Source organism: Thalassophryne amazonica, chromosome 19 (assembly GCF_902500255.1).
Source record: "Thalassophryne amazonica chromosome 19, fThaAma1.1, whole genome shotgun sequence".
NCBI classification, from domain to species: domain Eukaryota; kingdom Metazoa; phylum Chordata; class Actinopteri; order Batrachoidiformes; family Batrachoididae; genus Thalassophryne; species Thalassophryne amazonica.
The window spans coordinates 60,008,497-60,019,753 of record NC_047121.1 but is presented as its reverse complement, the minus strand read 5'-3'; the positions used below and the strand labels follow the sequence as shown (position 1 = coordinate 60,019,753).

General features: G+C 40.7%; 1 pseudogene; it reads left to right on the top strand.

The window, feature by feature from the left end:
* Positions 1–202: 202 nt before the first annotated feature.
* LOC117532154 lies at positions 203–9,734 on the top strand (annotated as a pseudogene).
* Positions 9,735–11,257: the final 1,523 nt, after the last annotated feature.

The window sequence follows — 11,257 nt, the reverse complement described above, 5'->3', positions numbered from 1 at the left end:
GAACACGTGTTTTGCCTGAAGTTAAATTCATTTGTAGATTGGCCTTCATAGAATGAATTTAAATAACACATTTCTGTCACTTGGTGCTTTGAATAAAAATGGCATCCTTCATTAGTGTTCATACTTTTCATACGCTAGATGTCGCTGTTCTCGTCTTTTGACGCAGTGTGACGTCATTAGGAAGCGTTTTGTGTTGTGGGCTAAATATCGAAATGACAGTCGTCATGCTGTTATGATATTTCACCAGTATTAAAAACCGTTCCGTTTTGAAAGCAGTTCAGCGACAGTAGATCCAGTCAGTAAGTTCCAACGTTTGTGCATATCGTGTCTGCGTGTTATTGTTCCAGTTGTTTTAGCTAAGCTAACCAGCTAGCCCGTTGGTTTTCTTTCTGCGACCAGTTATTACGCTTTCGTTACTTATGCTGACATTATACTGTATTTTATAACGTAAGTGGGTTTAGTCTGGGTAAAACTGAGGAGGGTGATTGATTTTATTGGTGCAATGCTCTTATTTTGGCAAAATATGTAACGACAAATTCCTTGTATAGTGTCAAATTTAAAATAATTTCGCTGTCTACACATGCACGCAGAATTTATTCTGATTAAAACTAACACTTATAATCTGTTGGACCCGACCTTAAATTCGGCTAACATTTGATCACTCAAACATTAGTTTAGTGTCATATTAAAGGGTACAATCTGACACGTGATATGCAACTCTTATAGTGTGATCAGTTTCAAAATCAAAAACAAAACGAGGTGAAAAGGTCATAATTAAATATAGGTTTATTAAATACAGGGGTCGAATTTAGCAGAAGAGCCTTTGGATTACTGTAGGCTTTTGGGAAATCATCTACGTTTCATTTGCTCAAAGACATTTGAGATTAAAATGACCATTTCTTGGATTTAGTTTGGGGAAACCACTTTCTGAGAAAAGAGAAGTTACTTGTTTTTTGGGGAAGAATCATCATCTGACTTAAGTATGACCTTCTTCAGGATGTTCATTTCCATTGATAGATCTAACAATATGTAGTTTATGATAAAGGTAAATAAATCATGACATTTGTGACTTGCATCGTTAGCTGCAGCTCTATAGTGATGATGTCAGTGGAAAAACCCACCTTTGGTGTGGAGCAGGTTGTACAGTGGGATAAGCAGTTGGGCTACCAATATGTAGACATGGGTTTGATTCCCGGTCACTCTACTTGTCTGTTTCCTTGGATAATAGGCTTAATCTGCATGGATCCAGTCTACCCAGCTATGAATAGGAAGTAACCTGCATTGTTGACTCACATGGACTTCACAATACTGATCACAGAGATAAGCAGTTACCCCCCAGTGGGAATCAGTATAAAATAGAAACTTAGGTATTAGCAACACCACCATATATGTAGATCACCTTAGCTCTAAGTGTTTGTGCGTATATTGCCCCAGGATCTCTTAAAAATGTCTGTGGATGGGAAGAAGTGATTTTTGTTTAAGATCTGTCCGATGTCAAGGTCATAGGAAAATGGTGTGTGTGTGTGTGTGTGTGTGTGTGTGTGCATATCTATCCATCCATTTTCTTCCTCTTCATCCGAGCTCGGGTCGCGGGGGCAGCAGCTCAAACAAAAGCCGCCCAGACCTCCCCGATCCACACATACCTCCCTCAGCTCCTCCGGGGGAACCCCGAGGCATTCCCAAGCCAGCTGCGAGACGTAGTCCCCTCCAGTGTGTCCTGGTCTTCCCCGGGGCCTCCTCCCGATGGGATGCGCCCGAAACACCTCTCCAGCGAGGCGTCAGGGGGCATCCGAAAAAGATGCCCGAGCCACCTCAGCTGGCTCCTTGCGACATGGAGGGGCAGCAGCTCGACTCCGCGCTCCTCCCGAGTGACCAAGCTCCTCACCTATCTCTAAGGGAGCGCCCAGTGACCCTGGAGAAAACTTATCTCGGCTGCTTGTACTCGCGATCTCGTTCTTTCGGTCATGAGCCAATCTCATGACCATAGGTGAGGGTCGGAATGTAGATTGATCAGTAAATCAAGAGCTTTGCCCCCCTGCTCAGCTCTGTCTTCACCACGACGGTCTGATACAGCGACGGCATCACTGCAGACGCTGCACCGATCTGTCTGTCGATCTCACGCTCCATCCGTCCCTCACTCGTGAACAAGACCCCGAATTCCTTAAACTCCTCCACTGTTGGGCCTCAGCCCACATCGCCCCGCCCAGGCCCAGCCCGAAAGAGCGACGTGGGCCCTCCCTCCTGTGGGTTCACCACCTGCACAGGGGGCCATGGGGATCAGGTGCAGAGAAGACTGGGTGGCGGTCGAGGGCAGGTGGCCCGGCGGCCCAGTCTGTGCTCACAGCCTCTGGCTGTCGGGATATATATATATATATATATATAATATAATATATATATATATACACTCAACAAAAATATATATATACACTCAACAAAAATATAAATGCAACACTTTTGGTTTTGCTCCCATTTTGTATGAGATGAACTCAAAGATCTAAAACCTTTTACACATACACAGTATCACCATTTCCCTCAATATTGTTCACAAACCAGTCTAAATCTGTGATAGTGAGCACTTCTCCTTTGCTGAGATAATCCATCCCACCTCACAGGTGTGCCATACCAAGATGCTGATTACACACCTGTGCACTAATCATGGTGTCTAATCAGCATCTTGATATGGCACACCTGTGAGGTGGGATGGATTATCTCAGCAAAGGAGAAGTGCTCACTATCACAGATTTAGACTGGTTTGTGAACAATATTTGAGGCAAATGGTGATATTGTGTATGTGGAAAAAGTTTTAGATCTTTGAGTTCATCTCATACAAAATGGGAGCAAAACCAAAAGTGTTGCGTTTATATTTTTGTTGAGTGTGTGTATATATATATATATATATATATGGCAGACCTGGGTTTGAATCCCATTCACGCCATCTAGTGTTCTTGGATAAGACAGTTAATCTACATTGTCTCAGTCCACCCACCTTTAAATGGGTAACACTGGATTGGCATCCCGTCAAGGTGGGAGTCGTAGATTCTTCACTGCTTCTTCACTGGCACCAACAGGCCTCAGTGCTTATATAGTTTGACCTGATACTTTGAAATGTGGCTGTGTTGTCTGAACACTTATAATCCAGTTCACTCTGGTCAGTATTTGCATAAATCAACACTAGTGTTTTTTTTCCTCTTTAGAATACAGTTTGGACATCATTCAACTGTTCCATTTCCCAGACTGTGATGTCCTCAGGCTGTTCCCCTCAGTCCCCTGCTGTGGCAAAAAGTGAGGTAGCAATAGAAGGAGAATGCCTGCTGCTGGCTGCCACTTTCGCCTACTGGGACAACATCTTAGGTCCACGAGTGCGCGCCACATCTGGGTACCAAAGGGAGAACAACCAATGTTCCTCACTGATGGGGACATCACCTTTTTGGCCAACCATACCCTTAACGGAGAGATTCTTCGTAGTGCCGAGTCTGGCGCTGTGGACGTCAAGTTCTTTGTCCTGGCAGAGAAAGGTGTCATCATTGTGTCTCTTATCTTTGATGGTGAGCTGAAAGGGGACAAAAACACGTGTGCCTTGTCCATTATCCTGCCACAGACGGAGTTGTCCTTCTACCTCCCTCTGCACACCATCTGTGTGGAAAGGCTCAAGCATGTTATCCGCAAAGGACGCATCTGGATGCAGAAGGTAGGCACCGTGCTTCTCCTGCTGAGCCTTTCTCCTCTCAGACGTACACACTTTCTATCCACACACGTCGGGAAATTGTGACTGTCAACTGATAAAAGATGTTTGAACGGTAATTCCAGAGGTGGTCATTAATTTTAAAAGGGTTTCATCCATTAGGAATTGTGACAAGGCAGCATAATGAGGTTGCATTCCCACAGCAGGTTGGAGTAACTTGGCTAATTAGCTCCGAGAGATCCAACAGCCGCGTTTCGTGAAAAGGTAACAATGTGATTGGACAGCATAATGGAAACAACTCGTGCATTTTAAAGTTGTACTGAAAAGAAAAAAAAAATCTGTTTCTCAAGTTCATGTTAGTGTTTGAAATGCACGGCGGTTTGTCAGCATACATGTGTTTAATTAATGTACAGAAAGGACCACTTTTTTTACATACTGTATTTGTATTTAAAAATCTTTATTTTTAAAATTTTAACTTAAATATAATGTTTAATATGATTTTGTGATCTTGTGACACTAAGGTATAGTTGGGCAGATTAAAATATAAATATGATTCTGTTTTGTGGTAACAGCACCGCATTTTGCACAGACGTTGCTATAATAAAAATCATTTAGAGATCATGCCAAGATGTTTTGTTTTTTTGTTTGTTTGTTTTTAAATCAGTGTAATTGTGGTTGGAATGGATTCAAGTGTGTAACATAGTCGGGCAGACGTGAAACGATTGTTCACTTTAAGGTAAAAAAAAAAACAGTTTGCACAGACTTTTGGTTTTGTTTTGTTTTTTCTTTGTGTAATTAATTTAGGATAATAAATGGCAAAATCCAGATAGGCACCACACTGTTCTGGAATATCTTCCAAATGCTCCCTTTTATTTGGTCATTTATTATTCATTTTCTATCACTTATCCGGGTTCGGGTCGTGGTGGCAGCTCATCCCACACTTCCCTATCCTCTGCCAAGTCTTGCAACTCTTTCCAGGGGATCCCGAGGCATTCCTATGCTAGCATGCTCTCTTTATTACTGTTAGTGTAACACAATCAAAGTGTCGCTTTCTTACACACTGAACCATTCCAACCAAACCACGCAGAGGGAAAGAAAAAACTGAGCTTGGCATTTTCTTTTTTTATTTTTTATTTTAATGATGCTTTTGCCATAACGCGGACAATATTTCACATATCTATCCCGTGAACAACGTTGCCTAAATATACAGTGTGACAGCCACTTTGGGCTCTCGTGGGTCCCTTAAAGTACAAATTCATAATTCGGACACAAACAAAGATAGTAAACACATAAAACATAGACAGAAAATACACACATATGGACAACTCACGCACGCTCTCCCATTCCAACCCACATCCCAAACATCAGCTGTTGATCAAGAAATAATTAGAATAAAAGCAAAATATTGCATATACAATCAAATTAACCCCCTACCACCGCCTCATTTTGGCTTGTCAGTATCTCACAAATAAAAAGTGAAATTTCCCATCAATGGGATATACAGGCTTAGTTAAAAGCATGAACCTGTTTATTTGAAATGGGAAAATAAAGAACTACTGAAATGACAAACAGGTGATGGATCTCTGAGATGAAAGGAGATTATTCCAATCCGAAGATGCCTTGTACTGGAATGACCTGCGTCCTGTTTCAGACTGATGAGCTTTAAACTCTAGCTGCTCTTGCTTTTGTTTTTGTTTTTTGGATCCTGAGGATTTTTGGCTTTGAAGGCAGAAAAACGTTGGAGTGTTACTCGTAATGCTCATAATGCTGTCAGAAGAGGTTCACACATGTGATTTGATGGCCAGAAAGCTTAATCTCTGGTGAAAATGACGCCATTGGAATCTGATTTGCTTGGTTTTAATATTTGATCTTCTGTTGTAGGGCTACAACATCATCTCCGTGCTGAGCTTGGAGATCATCCCGATTATGGAGCTGATGGCTTCTATGAAGTCGCACAGCGTCCCGGAGGATATCGACGTAAGCAGCAAACGCGCCTGACCCACATTCCCTTATTTCAGTTTTAAAAACGAAATGCTAAGATGGAGTTAATTGCTTATTTAGTTCAACATCATGGCAACGGGCCAAAGAAACAAGTAGCCAAATAGGACATGGAGGTCAAAGCTGTTGTTACAGATTGTTTTACAGAAAGCATAAAAGGAACAATTACGACAATAAATAAAAATAAGAAAGCGAGGGCTTTGAGAGATTTTTTTCAAAAGTTTGAATATTTTGTATCAAAGATGTTACAGGTGAAAGCAGGGCTGGTGGACAAGCGGTTTGGATGCTTGCTTTGGGTGCAGAAGGTTCCCTGTTGAAACTCCACCACTGCTCATAGTCCATGTAATGTGGAGTTGCGTCAGGAAGGGCAACCGGTGTAAAACCTGTGCCAATTCAACATGCAGATCCACTTTGGATTTGCTGTGGCGACTCATAATGGAAAAACAAGGGAGAAGCTGAAGGGACTTAACTATTTATTGGAAAGAAAATCATGGGTGACTTTGGTGAAAAAAGGCTTGCTTTTCATGTGTAGTTTGGACAAAATGTTCAACTTTTGCAACACTTTCTGAAGTAATCCTGATTGCACCAATTATTTCATCATGGGCTCAAAGTTAAGTAAGTCCTCTAATGGGTCTGAGGCCTGTTATCTCCGGATTCCGTAGCGTGAAGCTGATGAGAGTCTATGACTCCGTCTGGACAGGACACAGTTTACTTCCCCATCTGAGGCCAGGACCCATTTACAGCTGGGTGAACCAAGACAATGGAGATTAAATGTCTTGCCCAAGGAGATATATAGGCAGCATTACTGGGATTTGATTCCAGATCTACATATTGGCAGGCCAGCTTCTTATCTACTTTTGAACCTGCTCGAAGGTAATTTTAGGCTTAAATTTATTACCAGGCATGCACATAACTGGTACTCATGGTGCTTATGCATGCTAAAAATAAATGATGTGCAGAAGAAAACACAAGGGAAGCACTTCATAAGAGGAAAGAAATGACAGATTGTAGGAAAAGTGTTTCCCTCTGCTGTGCATCAATGATGTTTATCACACACAAGTACAATGAGTACCAGTTATGTGCACCCCTGTTTACCACTATTTACAAAGTTTAAAGAAGCTGGCCAATTAGATTAAAAAAAAAAAAAACAGACCATAGGTGAGAATAGGAATGAAGATTGAGAGATTTGCCTTTTAGCTCAGCTCCCTTTTCATCACAACAGTATGGCAGAGCAAATGCAACACCGCCCATGCCACGCCGATTCTCCAGCTATCTTACACTCCATTGTCCCCTCACTCGTGAACAAGACCCCAACACAATTGAACTCTTTCACTTTGGGCAAGATCTCATTCTCTACCCAGAGTTGGCTGAAATAATAATTAAAAGATTTGATGCCCTTTTTTCTCCCAAAGTGACTTGAAATAATGAATCGTTATTAAATATTTGTTAATTAATTTAGTAGTTGATTAATTGATGGTTAATCATTTTATCTGAAGACATGAGGGCCTGAAGCAGAGGAAAATATATATTAATTAGCCGCAAGGGGCCAAAACTCCAAGATCAAGATTGATCTGCGGGAAGAAAAAGAAAAGAAAAACTTCTTTCATACTCTAAAAATATGGGAGAAGAGATCAAAGGAACACCAGTCTCAGTCAAACCAACGATAAAAGGCATTATTCATTTTTAAATTTATTTTAAGACTACTTGCATTAAATATGGATGGACTCGCCTTATTTACCAAATCGTGACAGTCTAAGCAGTCCTGTGATTGATGGGTTCAGAAACAAACTGTGGCTTTCAAAATAGGCATAACATTAAAGTGCTTGTGGAGTATTTTGTCATTTTTGTTTTCTGTATTGTTTATGTTAATCCCCGGTCACATGGCACTATCAAAGGACAATGAAGCCTAAACAAAACAAGAAATCTGGACTTTCTTTGACTTTCAGAGGCATCGTTTAACCTTCATTCAGCTTAGTTCCTGCAGCTGGCGCTTCGGCAGAATTTCTAAACTGTTAAAAAATTTGAAAGAATACCGCGGACAACCTCAGTTCATCCGTATTTCCTCTTGCTTTCATTCTTGACATTTTCTTATCGTTTGCTTAGTTTTCGTAACGTTAGCATTTCGTTTGACGTTTGTCCAACTTTGTTCAACTTCCCAAGTCCGACGTATTGAACGAAGGTTGTTGAACGCAACGATATCTGAAGGAATCAATAACTAAAGCGTTGAGGAGCTGAATAAAACATCCTTGTATCGCTAATGAATAATTCATTTTTGGGATGAAAAAGCAATTCCCTGTGGCTGATGCCATGGACTCATTAAAGGTACTCAGAATCCTGCACCTGCAAGTAGTGCAGAAATGAGGACAAGACTGGCTGCGCTCGGTTTTATACCCACTTTCGGTCACATTGTCGTGAATGTTTTTTGATTTCGTTTAAAGCTTTGAGGTTGACGTTCACTTCATTTTTCTTTCATTAGCTTTAGTCTTGTTTCGTTCCTTTTTTCGCTCTTGATTCGCAGGCTGTTTAGTCATGGGAAAGGTGCAAGATCTTTCGTCCACCTTTTCTTGACGAATTGTGACTTTTTGTCTTTTTATTCTTCGTCCAGCTTGCGTCGTGTGCCATGTGACCGGACCCTTACAAGCAGTGGCAGCCTTGGTGGCCACTAGACCTGACTTTGGAAATAAAAGAAACTGGCAAACAGAAAATGAGTCGTTATCCATTTTTTAATTTTGGTATTAGAAAAGAATATTGAAAAAAACAAGTGTTTTTTTGTTTTTTTTTTGTTTTTTTTTTTTTTTTGGTTTCACATTAAAAAATGAATGATACACAGATTCTTCCACGCTGCATGTAGCTTCAACACTTGCTCCTAATTTCCATCACGCTAATAACGATAAGGTTATTCCCAATAATAAGACCAGACATATGCAGTTAGGTCCATGGTATATATTAAATTAGCAAAACAAAATTGGTTTTTGTATTGATCTGGTGCAATTAAGGTTGACCAACTTGGTGAGTTAAAAGATGGTGGCAGTTTTTGTTTGTGAGTTACCGTGTTAACAGACTGAACAAACTCATTCAATCGCTGTATTTTCCCTGTATTTTGGAAACATTAAAATGCAATGCAGTCGACTGCTGATTTGTATGTTACGAGTGAACATTACTGTTCATGTTAATAGTCAACCATAAAAATATTATGGTTAATATTCCCTCAGCTCCTTAATAAGTTATTCTCTGAGCTGGTTTGTGGTTTCCAAATGAAGTTGATCCCGATTATTTTTCAAATGTGAAAGCTCCTTGTTAAAGTTGATGTGCACAACTACATATTAAATGAGCTGTGCATGGACAGAACATGAATTCAAACACACCTGTTGTAAAGATTTACCAGATTTAACTTGAGCAGTCGTGTTAAATGCAGCACACCACACATCTAAAACATAAAGCGTCGCCAAACTGACTTGCATTTTGGGAGACAAATGCGTGTAAGAATTTCACTTGCTTCGTTATTTTGATTGTTCAAATAGTGTCTTTCCCCAGAAAGGTTAAAATGTTCCTGTTTGTCTGCACGACCACCGGAGCGTTGCAGGACATTTTTTTTCTCTCTTAAACATGCAAATGTTGCCACATGAAAGCTCTCGGCAGTCTTTCACACTGCTTTCTGCTTTGTTCAAAATGGTGCATTCCATCTTATTTTCATTACACGTTCTACAAATGTGCTCTGCAGCATGACATCTTTGGCTGAGACCAGTTTTAAAAATGACTTTTTTTTCTGTCCTCTCCCACCGAGTAGATAAAAGACACAGTGCTAAATGATGATGACATCGGGGACAGCTGCCACGAGGATTTCCTACACAAGTAAGTACAGGCAAATGGAGACTGATGATGAACAGCACTCATTTAACACCCATCAACCTTCCAATGGTGAATAATGGCTCCACATGTAGCTGAGGTTCCCTCTAGAGAGAATTGTAAAGCTAAATTCTTCTGCGAGGTGAGTTTGTGGAGCGTCTCTTCCACAATAATCCTCCCAGCCGCTCGTCCAGCGTCCCTCTGAGACGCATTTATAATTAATGCCTCCTGATTTTAATAGAAAGCCATTTAAAGGCCATATTTATTTATTTTATATTGTGGGTTAAGGTCCCTGAAGACACTAAGTAATTTTAAATAGAAAACACTTTTTTTTTTCTTGGTTTGGTCTCCTGTCCGCACAACCAAGTTTTAAATATTTGTCCCCAGTGTGGCTTAAATAAGAAGCAGCAGCTGTGCCCATTTTCACCAGAGTGGATTTTATGTGCAACACACAAAGTGCATTTTATGTGCAACACACCAGTTAATTTAAGAAGTATAAGGGTACTTCAGAAAGTTCTCTAAAAGATTAATTTTCAGCATCGTCTCTCTTCACTTTGGTGCATTTGATCCACCAATGTTCAAGCTTTCCTATCCCTTCACAGAAGATGGTCGTATCTTCAGCCTCCTGATAAGTTGTTGTCCAGTGAGGCCGACAACCTTTTGAAGTTCCCTCTAGCCCATTGTGCTGGTGCTTATCCCAGGATTCTGTAGGTTGAAGTAGTTGAGTCTGTGACTCCTCCTGGACAGGACCCGAGGTCACTTTCCCAGACAGGGTCGGTAAACATTTACAGCTGGGTTGGACTGAGACAATCCAGGTCTATAAATTAGAATCCCAACTTCTTATTCTACTGAGCTACCTGATCTACTGAAGCAGTCATCAGCAAAAAAAAAAAAAAAAATCAAAGAAACAAACAACGTCTTGTATCGTTAAAGAAAGAAAATGAACTTGTGGCTATGCATTTGGATCACTTTTTAAACTTCATAGATAAATCGCAGAACAAGCGATATTTCCACCAGATTTCATTAAAAATTGGTTTATCCTGGAATGATTTATTTATTTGTCTTTGTGTTTCACGAAAATGCTATTGAGATAAATGCAAAACCTGCTTAGCAGAGGTAAAAATAATACATTTAGAATTTTGATATTCCACAGGGGGTACAGATTAGGACCATCCATTACCAATGTAAGAACATCGAGTGCCTGCTATGAAATCTGAAACTCTGCTGCCCACCCAAAACCTTTAATCACAATTTTGTTCAAGACATGAGTATTAAGACAAGATTTCCATGTACCAATTTTTCTCTAGCATAAGGTTACTTTTTTGTGTGTGTGTTTGTTTGTTTTTTTGTTGTTTGCGTTCCCAGAATAGGAGCAATAAGCAGGAGAAGCACTGCTGCCGGTGCTGCCGCCTGTTTCAAGTTGTCTGTTTGACTGTTTGATCCGGGATAAAAGACAAGCGGGAAACCCAAGCGGCCGTCTCCACCTGGCTCCCCTCCAAAGACTGTCAGCGACTAAAAACGACTGGGGGCCCTTGATCTCTCGGCTGTATATACGAAGCAAGTCTGTGGGAATTAAAACCCGCTAAAGTAAGACCGGCTCTGACACTTACAGTGTCTGAAGGAGCAGCGGTAATAACAGCCACGGCTCGTAAATGGGCCCCTGAAGACAAATATCAACTGCTAAATCAGGTTTGGTTTTGTTGAAAAAAAAAAACTGGCTATACAAGTAAC